The sequence below is a fragment of the Sminthopsis crassicaudata genome, chromosome 5 (assembly GCF_048593235.1).
Source record: "Sminthopsis crassicaudata isolate SCR6 chromosome 5, ASM4859323v1, whole genome shotgun sequence".
Classification (NCBI taxonomy): Eukaryota; Metazoa; Chordata; class Mammalia; order Dasyuromorphia; family Dasyuridae; genus Sminthopsis; species Sminthopsis crassicaudata.
In genome coordinates this window covers 133444913-133457201 of record NC_133621.1, presented here as the reverse complement: position 1 = coordinate 133457201, position 12289 = coordinate 133444913, and positions in this window count along the sequence as shown.

The following is a 12289-nucleotide window of genomic DNA, read 5'->3' as shown; positions in this document are numbered from 1 at the left end:
AGAATTCTGCAAGTTAAAGTCCCAGTTGTTTGATCCAACCTATCACCCTGACTTCAGAACTTTATATCACAGCTTTTTCTACTACTTTCCTCTCCTCAGTCTCTTTTCACTTTCCCGTGCTATTTTCCCAAATCCCCAAATGAAAAGAGACTGGGGAGAAAAATGAGTAGGATCTTTGAGATTTTATAAGAATTCCTAGAATCAGAGGATTGAAAGAGGCTTTTGAGGTTATTTAGTATAAAACTTTCATTTTACAGAGAAGGAAACTGAGGCTAGGTGATTTGTCTAATGTGGCATAGATCTTTTGCTTCCAATACAGTGTGGTTTTCCTACAACAAATTGTTTGTAATGTTTGTGGAAAACAAACTAATTAAGTTCCCTTTTTATTCTCCAACTCAAATCCTACTCCAAAATTGTAGAATTTAGAGTTGAAAATAAATTGAGAAATCAGATTGAATTTATATTCATAGAGTTAAATAACCAAGATTTAAGGGGCCTGCAAAGACTTTAAATTAGGGAAGGGGTAATAATGAAAGTAAATCTTCAGCATAATGGTAATATATTTCATTTCAGGAAAATGAACAAAAATAGTACTGAGTTTATATCAGAGATACTATAACTATTTCATTTGGAAGGAAGGAACAAGGTAGAGTTTAGGGGTTCTTAAACTGCCAATTATAGACCTCCAAATTTCCCCAGGGAAGTCCTGAAAGGTTTTGGGCCTCAAAGAAATCAATAATTTGCTATGTAGCACCAAAAAGGAACACCTCATATCTGCCTAGAGCAGGATTTCTTAAGTTGAGATCCAAGGAGTTCTATAGATAGATGTCAGAGGGGTTCATGAACTTGGATGGAAAAAAAAAAAAAACAACTTTCATTTTCTCTAACCTCTAACTGAAATTTATCATTTACTTCATTATTTAAAACTTTATTCTAGAAAGTGTTTGATGGATTTTGCCATAGTCTTCCATATAAAATAGTTCAAAAAACTCCTGTTTTTGTGAATGTTTGGCTGAGCTCAATCAGAAAGACTGTAGTATCTTAGTTTCCTCATCTCTAAAATAGGAGTGCAAATCCCCTATTGTAAGGTTATTGTAGGGTATGAAGGAAACAACTCACGTGCTTTGCAAACCCTAAAGTCCAAGACAAATGTCAACTATTGTTATATCATACATAAATTAGTAATTAAAAATTCATTTACTTACAAATTCTTTGAAAACATGACTCATAATTGACTTTAATTTATAAGAAATCAAGCCATTCTCCAATTGATAAATGGTCAAAGGATATGAACAGACAATTTTCAGATGATGAAATTGAAACTATTTCCACTCACATGAAAGAGTGTTCCAAATCACTATTGATCAGAGAAATGCAAATTAAGACAACACTGAGATATCATTACACACTTGTCAGATTGGCTAAGATGACAGGAACAAATAATGATGAATGTTGGAGGGGCTGTGGGAAAACTGGGACACTGATGCATTGTTGGTGGAGTTGCGAAAGAATCCGGACATTCTGGAGAACAATCTGGAATTATGCCCCAAAAGTTGTCAAAATGTGGATACCCTTTGACCCAGCCATGCTATTACTGGGCTTATATCCCAAAGAAATACTAAAGAAGGGAAAGGGACCTGTATGTGCCAAAATATTTGTGGCAGCCCTTTTCATAGTGGCTAGAAACTGGAAGATGAATGGATGTCCATCAATTGGAGAATGGTTGGGTAAATTATGGTATATGAAGGTTATGGAATATTATTGCTCTGTAAGAAATGACCAGCAGGAGGAATACAGAGAGGCCTGGAGAGACTTACATCAACTGATGCTGAGTGAAATGAGCAGAACCAGAAGATCACTGTACACTTCAACAATGATACTGTATGAGGATGTATTCTGATGGAAGTGGATATCTTCAACATAGAGAAGAGCTAGTCCAATTCCAAATGATCAATGATGGACAGAAACAGCTACACCCAGAAAAGGAACACTGGGAAATGAGTGTAAACTGTGAGCACTGTTTCTTTTGTTTTTCTTCCCAAATTATTTTTACCTTCTGAAGACAATTCTTCCTTTGCAACAACAATAACAACAACAAAATTCGGTTCTGCACATATATATATATTGTACCTAGGATATACTATAAGATATTCAATATGTATGGGAATGCCTGCCATCTAGGGGAGGGGGTGGAGGGAAGGAGGGGAAAAATTCGGAACAGAAGGGAGTACAAGGGATAATGGTGTAAAAAAAAGATACCTATGCATATATACTGTAAAAAATGTTATAATTATAAAATTAGTTAAAAAAAGAAAGAAAGAAAGAAAGGAAACATGACTCATACCTCTGTGTTAATTTTATAACTGCTAACTGAATTAAAAATGAATTTATAACAGCCAAATGAATTTTAAAAAGAATAAAAAATTTTAATGTATTTATAATTCTATCTAGGAGTCATTCAGTGCCCTCTTAATTCTAGAAAAGAGATACCACATTCAATTAGTGAGCTAATTATTTATTGGGCAATGCAGAGGATGTGGCTATAATGTTTACTATTATATACAAGAATCTGAATTTAATTGCCAAAATACCTAAACGACAATAGCATAAAAAAGAAAGTATTCTAGAAAGGACCCTAAACTCAAGAATCAAAACTAGTGCTATAAAAGAAAGGAAAGAAACCAGATATCAAAGAACCAGTTTAAAACCTGGTTTTGCTAGTAACTACCTGTGTGACCTTGGATGAATTCTACTTAACTTCCACCATGGGCCTTACCTATAAAATGACATGTTGCAACGAACTGACCAATAAGGTCCCTTCCAGACCCAGAGCTTAGGAAATGTCAGTCAGCTTTCATGGCATTAACTATAATAATATCCTTAAAGCTTCTCAAGGGAGTTTCTTTTTTGCTCCATTACTCTATGAATGTCCTGGTCAGTATTATATGTGAAGCATGAAAAACACACCCTTCTAGTATAACTATCATTTTCAAACAACTCTGTTAGCTAATTAGTATTTCACTAGCTCTCCTCGCTTTCCCTTTGTGCAGGCTGACCCTTACAGCATGCACAGTGTATTTCTCTTGAATAAGCTGGGAAGCTGATTCAGCACGTTTCTGACAAAAAGACAGTCAAAGGAAGAGCTTTAGAGACCTGCTCTAAATGACATTCTCTTTCTCTGCTAGCCTAATGAGAAAAAGGAATGTAAGAAACTACATGGAGAGCTACATTTCTGTCACTTAGTCTGAGTGATCCTTTTGGATATTTCTAATCTGTAGCACCAAAATGGCATCTACAGGAAAATAAGGGCTGTAGGCTGAGAAACAGGGCAGTATGAGCTTTAACTGCTCCTTTTTGGCAAATTCCAAAACACTAAGGTAATGAAAATTTTAGATTGTATATACTTATATATTAATATATTATTTATATCTATTTATTGTATATATAAATGTATATGTAAAATAAGTAAACCTGATTAATAAATGCTTATCAAATGATACTTAGATTGATTTAAGGAAATCATTATGACAATAGTATCACTAAGTTCACTTTCAAGTAATTCTTTAAAAGTACCATATTACAATAATAATAATAATAATTAGTATTAATAGAATCTATATAATGCTTTAAAGTTTGCAAAATGCTTTATATATGTTTTCTCATTTGTTCCTCAAAGGAACAGCCTTGTGAGGTGGATACCATTATTATACCTATACGACAGATGAGAAAACTGAAACTTGGGAAGTTTAAATGGCATATCCAGGGTCAAACTATTAATAACATGTGAGATAATATTGGAATCTACTTCTCAACTTCAAGTGTAGAGTAAGCTGGTAAATTCTATATTTTAGTAGCAATTAAATTTATTTTATTTTATTTTTAATTTGTGGAATAAAATAAGCATTTCTATTATATAAGAAAAAAAGATGATTGCACATACAATTGCAAATGTAGTATGTAATATCTGCTATTGCTTTTAAATATATAATAAAGTTATCATGTACAATTTTATTCCCCCTCACTATAGAGATGGTTATGATTAGACACAAATATACACCTGCACACAAACACACATAAAATCATTCTGTATAGAATATGGTTTAAAAATTAATAATAATATATTTTATATATTATTGAAATCGACACTTTTCCCACTTCAAAGTTATTTGGAATGAAAAATTGTCTGAATCAACCATTACTTCTCAAATTGGAGTGTGTGTGTGTGTGTGTGTGTGTGTGTGTGTGTGTGTGTTTGTGTGCTTATTAATTCTTAAGTTCTTATATTGGCAGATAGGTGGCAAAGTATCTTATGCAATGGCCCTGACATTGGGTAAGTCATTAGTCCTTTTTGCTTCAAATTCCTCATCTATAAAATGAGCTGGAGAAGAAAAGGACAAGCTGCTTTAGTGTTTTTCCCCAAAAAATTCCCAAATGGGTTCATAAGGAGTTGCACACAACTAAATAACAAAATTTTTATAACCAAGTTTACATAAGATAAAATAAGAAAATTTACAGCTCTTTAAAAACTGACATATGTTCCCTGATATCTGACCAAGTCTCTTGTAATAGAAGGCTAGCCAGGTGATACACCATCCCTTAGCATCTGTTATAATTTTGAAATTACTGAGCAGTTTCTCAAGAAACACATTTTGGGACTTTTCTCTCTGAAAAGCAATGAAGGTATTCTAATTGAGGGAACAGAAAGAATAAAAGAATGAGTAAAAGAAAGTAGTTGATGCAACTGCTGCTGCTGAGAATGAGAGCCAATAATATTGGTTTGAATTTGTGTTTTCTGAAGATGTCAAAGCACTCAGAAGAGAATCATTTTTAAATTAGCTGTTATATGTCTGAATTGAACCCACAAATGACATATAACAAGAAATTTCACATTTCTAGATATAAAGGAGTTTACTGATGGAGATTCTATATATTATTCTCAGTTTTAATGTTGTAAAATGAACTTTACAGTAGATTTATGACCTAAGTCACAAAGCTGTTGTGAAATTCAACTTTATCAATTTTAAATTATAATGTGAATAAGAGGTGTTATCACTATTATCATTAATGTAAAAATAAATAAACAAAAACCTCTCTTGTGTAGCTTTAGAGTTACAAAACCCAAAATACACTCCTAAGGATCCTTCCAACTTTTTCTTTGTAAGAACCCCAATCATGGGATAGTGGAAAGAACATTTGGTCTTATGGGAACAAAATTTGAATTTCATACCTGCCATATGTTACTTGTATGACTATAGGCAAATTATTAATCTTCTGTGGGCTTCAGTTCTCTTATCTGTATGATGGGATATTGGACCATTAGATGTCTAAAGTCCTTCCAGTTTTATGTCATTTAATAGCATCTTCTGACAACGATTTCCTGCCTTCATGGTTTTCCAGGAGTAATTCTAGTTGCGGGAGTTTTCAAATCAAATCAGGAGAGATGATGACAAAGCAGCCCTATATGGAGGTAATTCAGGGGAGGGGTGGTTTGGCATTCATCCTTGTGAGTGGCCATCCATTTTTGCCAGATAGGACTTGGTCCTTAAATTAGCACTTTTATGTCCCATAGAGCCCAAGATGAGGAAATTATGTCATTCACAGAGCAAAAGTATTAATATGGAGTGCAAAAAAAATTATACCAGAGGGATGAGGTTACCGTAGGGGGTCTTCCTTTGCTCATCAACATCATTTCTCTGTTGCCTAATTTTGGAAACAGGCCAGACACTGGGGAAACAAATGCCTTCTGCGGATTTAAAGAAATAGACTTAATGTTGATTGTTATCAACCGCCTGTCTCAAAGAACTGGAAATCTCCCCTAGTGAGTCAGTCAACAACATTTATGGAGTGCCTCCATCTACATCCTAAATTATATTCAATCATTTCTTTAATTATATCCCTTCAGGAAGAATTTCTGCTCCCTGAAATGAACAGCACAGGCTGTAGTAACAGCAGGCATATGGCTAAAGGAGAAGGTTCCCACTGGTCTCAACCCTCCTCCTCCCTCCCATTCCTTGGGAACCAGAGGCAACCCCTTCTCTCTTTAACCAGCAGCTACAAAAAGATCTTTTGTAATTTATAATCATCTTAGCCTCCATCCCCAAGTGCCTATTCTCCAAACCCCCTTTTTAACTTCTCTGCCACACTATTACCCACTGCAACTAACCCCGAATAACGTTTAACTTTGTCTGGACTAGAGTCTCTTCCCATCCTCCTCCATTTCCTGTCCTTTCTTTTACGCTCTAAGGATTCCCTCCATTCAACATATAAAATGAAAGAAAAAATCTAGTGGAAAAGCAATATGGTGTAATGAAAAGAAACCTGAATGAGGAGTCAAATTATTGGCATTCACATCCCACCCCTGTATTTTCTTTTCCTGTTTCTTTTTACCCACTATAATTTCTCTCTTGATATCTAATTAGGACTTTTGGACTATATTGCGTTTTTTCTGGTGCTACCAAGTGAAGCACCACTCCTCAGTATCCCTTTTAACTTAGAATTACTGAGAAGTCTGTCAAGAAAAATGTTTATGTACATCAGTGTCACTACTGGGTATGGCAAGGAAATTATAATGGAGGGAAAAGGACTTATATATGCAAAAATATTTCCAGCAGCTCCTTTTGCAGTAATAAAGAATTGGAAAATTAATAAATACCCATCATTTGAGCAATGGCTGAATAAGATATGGTATATTATTATCTATAAAAAATGAAAGGATTTACACATACTGATGCTGAATGAAACAAGGAGAACCAGGAATACATTGTATATAGTAACAGCAAGATTGTGCATTCATTGATCAACTATGAAAGGCTTGATTCTTCTTAAAGGTTCTATGGTACAAGGCAATCCCAATAAATTTTGGATAGAAAATGCCATCTGCATCCAGAGAGAAATTTGGAGACTGAATGTAAATCAACATATGCTTATGTTTATTTTTTTCTTCTGCTTTTTTTTTTCCTCTCATGGTTTTTCCCTTTTGTTCTGATTTTTCTCTCCCAGCACAATTCATTTAATTTTTTTTTAAAAAAAGGAATGTAAGTGTATAACAGAAATAAAAGAATAATTTTAAAAGGAAAAAGAAAAAAAAAAAGAAACCTGTTTGGCAACTTTGCTTTTTTAGACACAATGAAGATAACATACCTGGGAATAAATCATAAGAGCAAGATGAGAGAAAGATGCAAAAGACTATTACTATTGATAATGATACTAACACTAAATAGGGTTGTTTTCAATTTGTCGTCATCCTACCTGAATGACTTTGGAGTTAGCCTCTCTGGACTCTAGTTTCTTTATCCATAAAAGAAATAGGTATTTACATTCAGCTTGATAGCTTATAATTATCAGACTTAGTTACTAGCCACCTTATCTTTTTATGTTTTTATTATATTTATATTTATTTAACTAAATATTTCATAATTGCATGCAAGGAAAATTTAATGTTCTTTAAAAAAAATTGAATTCTGAATTCTTTCCCTTTCTCCTGCTCCTGCCCCACAGCAGACAACATGATACTGATTATATACATGAAGCCATATAAAATATATTACCATATTAACATGTTGCAAAAGAAACATACATACTCACACAGAGAGAAAAATAGAGTTTAGAAAATATACTTCAATCAACATTCAAAGTTCATCAGCTCTCTCTCTGAATGTAAATAGGATTTTTCATCATTGTTCCTTTGGAAATGTCTCATGTCCTTGTCTTGATCAGAATAGTTAAGTCTTTCTTGGTTGATCATTCTTATAATATTACCATTACTGTATACGGTGTTCTTTTTGTTGTGTTCACTTCACTCTGCATCAACTCATCTTCTCATGATTTTTCTGAAACTATCTCCCTCATTATTTCTTATAACATTATATAACACAATTTATTGAACCCCAATTGATGAGTATCCTCTCAATTTCCAATTCTCTGACACCACAAAAAGAGTTGCCATAAATGCTTTTTTACAAATAGGTCCTTTTCCTTTTCCTTTGCTCTCTATAGGATACAGACCTAATAGTGGTATGGCTGGATCAAAAAATGGCCATATAATCTTAAAAAACCAACCAATCGCAGAATAGTTTCAATACAAATTAAGGGAGAAAAAAAATCCCGTATTATTCCACCTCACTTCATTTGAGATCTCAATCATTAATGACAATGTTATTCAACTTTACCCTTCCACCTATTTATAAGCACTCTGAATGTTATTTTTATAGCCCCACTGTTCCTAATCATTGAACCGTAAAAAGCATAAATCCTAAGAAATTAATCTGGTTGAAAGGATTTACTAAAGGATAAGGAGAGCCTTATAGATACCTTATATATATAAGAAGGACTTACCTTAATTATGTTTGAAGGAAAGGGATTTTTACAAAGTAACCCTAAGAAGTCTGGTGCCTATATTTCTACCAAGGTCGTACACTATTCCTTCAGGCTAATTCCCTTAAGCAACTAGTATGCCACTTAATGGAACCAAAAAGAGAGTTAAAGTGCCCCTTTAAATGACTACCTTACTTTCAGAGACCAGCAAAAATGGAACAAATAAAACCCCACTGGGATTTTTTTTTTAAGACTTCTAATATACTCAGAGGCTGCAGTGATAAGTGATATGTAACATCAGAACATCATTAAATGCTTCCACAAGAGCTATGTCAGAACTGTAATGATGAATAGAAACCTGACATTCCTCCTATACTATTTTAGGGATGTGACTATTTTGGAGTGACATCAACATGATAACGCCAAGTCAAATTTAATGTGGTGGGTGTGGGAATAGAAGTAGAAGGCATTCTACTCAAATCAGTAACCCAGGAGCTTTATTTTTTTTTCCTTTCTGACCTCGATATGGTCCCATTTAGTAATCAAGCATACCTTTTACTTAGTAGAAATACTTTTCTATGTGATGAAGCTCTTAAAAAAAATTGCCTTATAATAAAGACAAGAATAATAGGAAAAGCTTTAAGTCACCTAACTTTATTATATGAGGTCTCTATATCACTTCCTGAAGTCTCCTTCCTATGTATCCTCTCTGTCCTTCCTTTTGAGAATTTTTTAGTGTTTTCTTCCTTCATGAAAATAGAAGCTCCTTTAGGGCAGAAATTATATTTGTATCATCCGTACTTAATACAGTACCTGGAATATAGTAGAAGCTTAATAATTGTTGTAGCTATTTATCTTTCTATCACCTATTTATATCAGCCCCTTTATGCATTTTATTATCCTGCCAAACAGTCCTTTTAGCTATTCCTACCATACAACACTCCGTTTCTTGTTTCCACATTTTTGTACCCTGTGGCTAGAATGCACTTCTTCCTTACTTACACCTCTCAAAATCCCTAAATTTTAACAGAAATAAAGGTCCCTAATTTCTCTCTCTTCTACCTCAGTTTTTTAAATTTATTATGTATATGTATGGACACGTTTATGTCTTCCTCCCAAATCCCATTCAAATGTAAACTCCCTGAGGATAGGAGCTATTTCATTTTTTGTTTTTATATCCAGGACCTAGGACAGTACCTGTCAAAGAGTATGATAAAGACTAAGGGCTGTGCTTTCATTTGAATGAGGAAGCTACCTCTACCAATGGAGATCAACACCCTGTTTGCAACTTAGAATATTAGAGATTTGCCCAGTCACATGGTATCTCAAGAGGCAAGATTTGAACTCTGATCTTCCTGGCTCCAAAATATTGATCCATTGATATAGGTACTCAAGTGTTATCTTTTCTACCAATAATAACCACAAAACAATTCCATAGTTAAAAAAAAAAAAAGGATATTAAGGAATTTAATTCTAATATAATCTATTCATTAGCACTGCATTTATTATAATGCTTGACCATGTTAGGATAATTTCTAGGGAATTTCAAAGTTTCACTACCAAACTTTGTTTTATATATATATGTTCTTATGATGTCAGATCCCAGAAGCATGATTACCAGGTTTCTAATATACCTTTTACTAGGCAGAACCCAAATCCAATCATGCTGCATTTTTATTTTTGTTGTACATTCATTTTTCAATTGTATCCAGTTCTTCAGAGAGATATTGCAGTGATTTGTCATTTTATTCGCCAGATCATTTTTACAGATGAGGAAATGGAAGCAAACAAGATAAGTGACTTGTAGAGGGTCACACAATTAGTAAGTATCTAAGGCCAGATTTTAAATCAGGAAAATAAGTCTTCCTGCCTCAAGCCCCAGAAGTCTATCCACTGTACCACCTCACTGTCCTGCCTATGCAACTGTTTTAAGAAATGACTACAATGTTCTCCTAAAACTAAATCTTGGGAGCTATGGGGTTTAGAAAAGTCATAGAACCTCCCTGGCCTTAGCTCCCTTCTCAATAAAACAAAGGGTTTGGATTGAGTAGCTTCTGAGGTCTCTTCAAGTTTAGATTTATGATCATACATTACTAAACGTTATGGAGAATAGTATGCAATTTCAAATGCCCAAAGGAACTATGATCTCATCATGGTAAGGAACTTCTCTCTACCAATGGTGATGTATCCTATTTATGACTTAATAATAAATTTAGTAAATTGCTTGAGACACACAAGAGTCAAGCATATTTCACAGTCATATCACTAGCCACCATTAGAGACTAGACTTGAACTTAGATCTCCCAGATTCCAAGCCCAGCACTATCTCCACCATGCTATGCTACTTTACTATAACATTATTATTAAAGAATAATATTTTGCTTGGATGAGCAGTTTGGAGATGATCCACTGGAGAAGAAATGGAAAACTAATCCAGTATTTTTGTCCAAGAAAACCCCATGCCTAATGTGGTCCACAAGATCACAAAGATAGTCAGATATGACAGAACAACAACAAAATCTTTGAAGTAATCTGGAATAATCTAAGTGGAAAATTAAGGTCCTACTCAATTATAAATCAATTAAACCCTTGAACTACTCATCTGTAAAAAAGAGAAGTTTGGATTAGGTAACTTCTAAAATACCTTCCTATTTAACATCTGTGATCCTCTGATCTTTTGGTAGTCCTGATAGTTAGTCTTAGAGGTTTTGCAAAAACTTTCCTAATCATAAAAATGAATGAAATTATGATTGACCTCTCAATCATTAGAGTACTGCATAAGCCCAGATGTGGAAATACTGGGAAAAAATACTTCATTTCTGCTCTGATTCAGTGATCTGTGAAAGATGATATTTTAATGGATCTGTGATCTCATCAATGTAGATTCCATGACATATTTAATCACCTGAATCATACATAGTCAGTTCCTGGTGCAGACTGATAAATGAAGACTTCTCTTTCTCAGAGCCCTGACTCTTCAGCTCAATGACCCAATAAGTATTCTTTCTTTTTTTTTCAAAATTGCTTATCTTTTCTCCCAATATTCTTTTAGACATATCACTTAGTTCTAACCTTTTTCTCCATATTTTAGCACAAATAGAGATACATATCATATCAAATAGCACACACATATACATACACATCTTTCCAGTGATAGGTTAAATGTTTATGCATAAATAAAATTAAATACTGCAAAACCTGGTACTTCCAGTAATGCCCTCAACATGTTTTGTGGAACATCTTTTCTTTGAGTAACATCTCAAGCATGCAAGAATTCATCTATATGGTTTATATATATAAAATAAGTTGCTTCATTACAAAGAAAGTTTTGAGAAAGATCAAGAGTTTTTAATGTTTTTTCTTTCACTTAATACACTTAAGATAACTTCATGAAGAATAACAAGATATAATCATGTACATGCAGAAAAAAATTACCCAGATAACACCAAAATGGAAATGAGAAAGTAGGCATTGTGTTAGTAGTTAGGGATAATTCTTGGATCACTATTTGTGGGGGATGGGTGAAAGGTTTAGATAAATAGATTTCCTTTTTTTCCCCTAACATTTCCTTCCCTGAGATATTCTTTATTAATTTATCTTAAGTCCCCTAAGTGGTAGAGTTTTAAAGTTTTAACAGTTTTAAAGACTTCTATTTCTTCTCTAGGATTTTTTTCATGGTGAAGCATTCTTAACTCATTTGAAGAAAGTCAGAGAGAGAGAGTTTATATTTTATCTTAGAGGAAATAAAGAGGCAATATGGTTTACTGACTATGGAAGTGATATAACAATACAAAACCAAGTCATTACCGCCAAAAATTTTTGAGTTTACCATCAAGAAATCCAATTATTAATTCGTATTATGGGAAAAATGGTAAAAATTGTGGAACACATAAATGGAAGTTGTTAATATTTGGCACCTACCAAATATCCAGAAAAGTGCAACATAACGGTTAAAATTATATGCCACAAACTTGTT